The sequence below is a fragment of the Nicotiana attenuata genome, unplaced genomic scaffold (assembly GCF_001879085.1).
Source record: "Nicotiana attenuata strain UT unplaced genomic scaffold, NIATTr2, whole genome shotgun sequence".
NCBI lineage: Eukaryota > Viridiplantae > Streptophyta > Magnoliopsida > Solanales > Solanaceae > Nicotiana > Nicotiana attenuata.
Window position 1 is genome coordinate 47,903 of NW_017672200.1, and position 6,000 is coordinate 53,902.

Sequence of the window (6,000 nt, forward strand, 5' to 3'; positions counted from 1 at the left end):
TGGCCTTTTGCGGTTAATAATGATCAATAAATGAAGAACAATGAATGAACAATGAAGGAGTAAACAATAAATGTGTAGAACAATTGTTTAAGCAAGAGCAGAGAATGTTGTATTGCAGATCAATATATCATGTAATAATCTGATCTCCCCTTACAAGATGACAAGGGTCCCCATTATAGGAGGGGGGAATCCTAACATAGTACATGTCTAATAATGACGAGAAAGGGTACAACTGTATAATGGCTCAATACCGATTGGTACTATTCTTGCAGACCTGGTGAGTTCCAACCACGTGTCCCTGGGAGCCTTCCCGCCTTTCCATGACGATCGTCGATTTTCATGCTGCCTCGAGGTACGCTATGATGAGCCTTCGATATACCCTCTCGAGGCGAGCACTTCGGGGTCGAGCCTTAGGCTATGCTTCGAGCCCATCGAGGTCGAACTCGGAACGCCATAGAAACCTCAAAATCGGTCTTCCCTGATTTTGACCGTATGCAATCTAGTAGAGCAAAACTGAATAACAAGTGAATGAATATTCATGTACAACATCAATTTTTGTTTAAAATAATACAGAGTTTTGGAATGGGTAGTATTAGGTGCTTAGCGTAGACAGATGCAACCAAGGACAAATTTCACATATGGTCATATAAATATGACTTTTTTTCACCAAAGTCATATAATTGTGTTTTCTCATACAAAAATCATTGAACTTTCACTAAATCACACAAAAATTATAATAATCGAAAAATGCAACTTTCAGTTAGTATTTTCTCATGTTTTTTTTTTTTTTTTTTCAATCTGATAAACAATAATAGGAATCACCCGACCCAAACAATATTAACATGATATTAAAGTGAATCCTTCCCAAAAATATGCAATTTATATCTTTTATTTTCTTTTTGAAGATTTTCGTTTAAATTTAGCATTATTTTTTCATGAGCTCTCTGATTATTCATATATATATATATATATATATATATATATATATATATATATATGTGTGTGTGTGTGTGCGCGCGCGCGCGCGTGTGTGTGACCTTCTTTATATATTGTTTATAATATCTTTTTGAAATCAATTATGTCAAATGATTTCAAAAAGATAATATAAACAATATATAAAGAAGGTCACACACACACACAAGGTCATCTAGAGTTTTGGACCTTAAATCTATGTTTTGAAGCCTCCAATAGCTTCTTTATGTCTTCCTCGATTTGCATGCGCAGTTCGGGTATTTTTTCGGAAGGCTTTTATGTTAATAAGTGATAAAATATGAAATTTTGCCTTAAAAATCTATTTGAGTTGACATCGGTCAACATTTTGAGCAAACAGACCTGGATCCGTATTTTGACGGTCCCGGTGGGTCCGTATCGTGATTTGGGACTTGGGCGTATGCCCGAAATCGAATTCGGAGGTCCCTAGCTTGAGTTATCGTATTTTGTTGAAAAGTTAAAGTCTAAATGCTTAATGAATCTAAAAGTTTGACCAATGTTTGACTTTGTTGATATTGGGTCCGTATTTTTGTTCCAAAACTCGGTATAGGTCCATTACTATATGTCGCGCCCCCTTTTTCTCGCGAAATCGGGTTTCGACATTTTGACAACTCCTTTTGAGAGAGTAAGGAAAAGGAATTGGTTTAGAGTCGCCACCTAACGGATTAAGGTGCGTTAGGGCACCCAGAGCAGATAACTCATGTTATACCAGTTTACATCACCAAAGGTCGGGTAAGGGCTTGAAATTACCTCGAAGAGAAGGTGTTAGGCACTCTTCGAGGTCCACAACTGTGGGTCTCGGCCGAACTCAATCATGAATTAGTTTAACAAAGAAGCGAGAGAATGGGGGGTCCTAAATTTTTTGCCTAAAGGATCACCCCGTGCAACATAAATAATACTTAGTAACTTGTAACGACCCGGCTGGTCATTTTAAGAATTAACGCCCTGATCCCTATTAACTGCACTCCCCGTGTTTGTTTCTGCAGTTGTGAGTTGCCGGGAGGATTTATTTGGAGTTTTGAAGAGTTTTGGGACACTTAGTCCCCTAAATGAGAGTTTAAGTTTTAGCATTTGGACTGTAGTCGGAACAGTGTGAAGACGGCCTTGGAATGGAATTCCGTTGGTTTCATTAGCTCCGCTGGGTGATTTCGAGTTTAGGAGCGTGTTCAGATTGTGTTTTGGAGGTCCGTAGCTTAATTAGGCTTGAAATGCCGAAAGTTGAATTTTTGAAGTTTCCGGTTCGATAGTGAGATTTTGATATCGGGGACGAAATGGAATTCCGGAAGTTGGAGTAGCTCCGTAGTGTTGAATGTGACGTGTGTGCAAAATTTCAGGTCATTCAGACGAGGTATGATAGACTTTTTGATCGAAAGCGTAATTCGAGAGTTTTTGAAGTTCTTAGGCTTGAATCCAATGTTAATTCGATGTTTCGATGTTGTTTTAGGTGTTTTAAGGATTGGTATAAGTTTGGATAGTGGTATATGACTTGTTCGTGCTTTTGGTTTAGGTCCCGGGGGCCTCGGGACGATTTCGGATGGTTAATCGAAGAGTTAGGAATTTGGAATTGCAGCTGAAGTTTATGGCTGTTGACTGCTGTGATAACCGCATCTGCGGTTGAGAGGCCGCAGGTGCGACTCCCGAAGATGCGGAATCAAGCCGCAGAAGCGGCCAGATGAGGAAAGGCTAGGAGTCGCAGGTGCGGAAGTGTCCACGCACCTGCGTGATCGCAGATGCGGTAAATAGGTCGCAGGTGCGGATTTGGGGAATTAATGAATTTTTGCAGGTGCGGTTGTTTCTCCACAGAAGGGGGACCTCAGGTGCGGTCCCTTGACCGCAGAAGCGGATTTGCTGGGCAGAAAATAAGAATTTCGAGGGTTTGAAATCAAAAGTTAGAAAAATTGATTTGGAGCTCGGGAGAGGGCGATTTTGGGAGATTTTTGAAGAGGAAATCAGTGGGTAACGGTTACTAATCCCTTTCTTGTTGTATTCCTATAATCTAATCTTAGTTTTGTCATTTAATTTCGGATTTGAGATGAAAATTGGGGAAAAATTTGGAGAAAATTCTTAGACCTAAATTTCGAGTTTTGATTGGGAATTTGACATTGGATTTGGATAATTTTGGTATGGTTAGACTTGTGAGAGTATGAGGATTCTGAAAATATAAATTTTACCCGATTTCGAGGCGTGGGCCTGGAGGGCGTTTTGGTCATTTTACCTAATTTCGCGTATTAGCTTAGAATTTAGTTGTAGAATTAGTTACTTGAAGTGTTATTTACATTATGCAACTGAATTGAATAGATTTGGGCCATTTGAAGTTGAGTACTCGCGGCAAGAGCATGGTTCCGGGTTGATTTTGAGACAGTTCGAGGTAAGTGGCTTGCCTAACCTTGTGTGGGGGAGATTCCCCTTAGGATTTGGTATTGTTGATATTTGAAATGCCTTGTACGTGAGGTGACGAGTGCGTACTTATGCTAATTGTTGAAAATCCATTTTCTTTAAGTAACTATAAATGTGATTTCCTTTTTCCTGTTCATAATGCGTGTAATTTAAGCCTGCTATTAGCCTAGGGAAGCATGTTTATTTGACTTAATTGCTTTAGATGCTCAAATTGCCTTAATTGGATTATGTGCATCATGCTAGGCTAGAAATACCTGTTTTACCTTGGTATGGAAATTTGAATTTAATTGAGTATTCATCTTGTTGCTGCTGTGTGTTTACTTTGGGACTACGGGACGGTATCCCGGGAGATCCCCCTGGACTTTTATGTTGGAACTACGGGACTGCACCTGCTAGATTCCGCCAGTACTGGATATTTACATTTGGGACTACGGATCGGGACTCCGGTAGATCCACGCGCATTATGAGTTGGACTACGGGACTGCACCCGGGAGATCCACTGGATATTTATATTTGGGGACTACAGGTCGGTATCCTGGGAGATCCCCCGGTTGTTATCTCTGCGTTGAGCTATTTATTTCCGTGATTATTTTGTCTGTGTTAAAGTTGTTGTTGTTCTTCTATCTTGTATTACTTCTTACTGTTTCCCTTAAGTATATTGTCTTATTCTACGCTGTTATATCTTGTATTTCCTTTAACCTCAGTAGGGCCTTGACCTTCCTCGTCACTACCCGACCGAGGTTAGGCTTGGCACTTACTGAGTACCGCTGTGGTGTACTCATGCCTTTCCTGCGCATGTTTTTCATGTGCAGATCCAGGTACTTCTACTCAGTCTTATCACGCTTGAGGCGAGGTGCTTTGTAGAGACTCCGAGGTATATCTGCCGCGTCCGCAGACCGAAGAGTCCCTTTCTATTCTCAGTACTAGTATAGCCCTTTATGTATTTCCCTTGTTGGTAGATATTTTTGGAGTTAGAGCTTATTATGTAATCTTTTAGCTTGTGATTCATGGGGTTTCGGATTTTGGGAGTGTTAGATTTAGATTCTTGTACAGTTATATGCCAGGCGGCATCTTAAGCACTGTTTAACTTTGTTATCTCGGTTTTTAATTACTTTCTTTCCGCAATTGTTTCTTTTTCCGCATTTGTTAGGCTTACCTAGTCGTAGAGACTAGGTGCCGTCACGATAGTTCACGAAGGGCGAACTGGGGACGTGACAAGTTGGTTTCAAAGCTCTAGGTTCATAGGAGTCATGAATCACAAGTCGGTTTATTAGAGTCTCGCGGATCGGTACGGAGGCGTCTGTACTTATCTACGAGAGGCTATGTAACTGTTAGGAAAAATTTCCACTTCATTTGATTTTCTTGTCGTGCGAGATTTTGATATCACAATTCTAAACTTCTGCCTTCTATTCCCTCACAGATGGTGAGGACACGTGCTAGTAGGGACGATCAGGCACCCGCGCCCCCTACTGGAGCCATCAGAGGCCGGGGCCGGGGTAGAGGCCGAGGACGCGCACATGGTGCAGCCACAGCACCCGCGCGAGCTGCCACCGAGGTGCCACCAGCAGTTCCAGCCGGAGTCCAGACACCTGATACGTCTGCTACTACTACTCCAGCACTCCAGGAGACGCTGGCGCAGTTTATGACTATGTACACTACTCTAGCTCAAGCAGGGCTACTTCCCCTTGCTGCAGCTACATCCCAGGCCGGGGGAGGAGCACAGACTCCCGCCGCCCGCACTCCTGAGCAGCGAGTGCATGTTAATCAGGTCGCAGAGATTATACCTGTACAGCCGGCAGCCCCAGCTCAGCCCGAGGAGAGGGCAGTAGCTTCAGAGGAGGAGCAAAAGAGGCTTGAGAGGTTCAAGAAGTATCAGCCTCCTACATTCAGTGGACTAGCCTCAAAGGATGCTCTTGGATTTCTAGAGGAGTGCTACCGTATCCTCCGTGCCATGGGTGTATCAGGATCGAGCGGGGTTTCCTTCACTACCTTCCAGCTTCGAGGAGCCGCCTATCAGTGTGCGTGCTTATGAGTTAGATAGTCCGGATGAGGCAGCTTCCCTGACTTAGGCTCAGTTTTCAGATATATTCACGAGAGAGTATGTTCCCCAGAGTCTCAGGGACGGTTGGCGCGCGGAGTTTGAGCATTTGCGCTAGGGTACTATGTCTGTGTCGGGGTATGCTGTCCGTTTCACCGATTTGGCTAGACATACACCAGCTTTGGTTTCTACTGTTCGCGAGAAGGTTCACCGGTTTATTAAGGGGATCATTCCCAGCATCAGGTCTAGTTTGGCTCGGGAGTTGGAGATGGATATTTCCTATCAGCAGGTGGTGAGCATTGCTAGGAGAGTAGAGGGTATGCATGCTCGGGACAGAGAGGAGATGGAGGCCAAGAGGTCACGAGAGTCGGGCCATTATTCTGGTGCCCGTGCCCCAACTGCAGGTCGTCATGGTAGGGGTTATATGAGTCGCCCTGTTCATTCAACTCTTCCAGCAGCCAGTGGTATTCCAGCTCCTCCTAGACCTCAGGAGCCTTATTATGCGCCACCAGTATCTAGTGCGCCTCCTGCACGGGGTGCTTCCAGTGGTCAGTCCAACAGACCTGGCCCGAGCT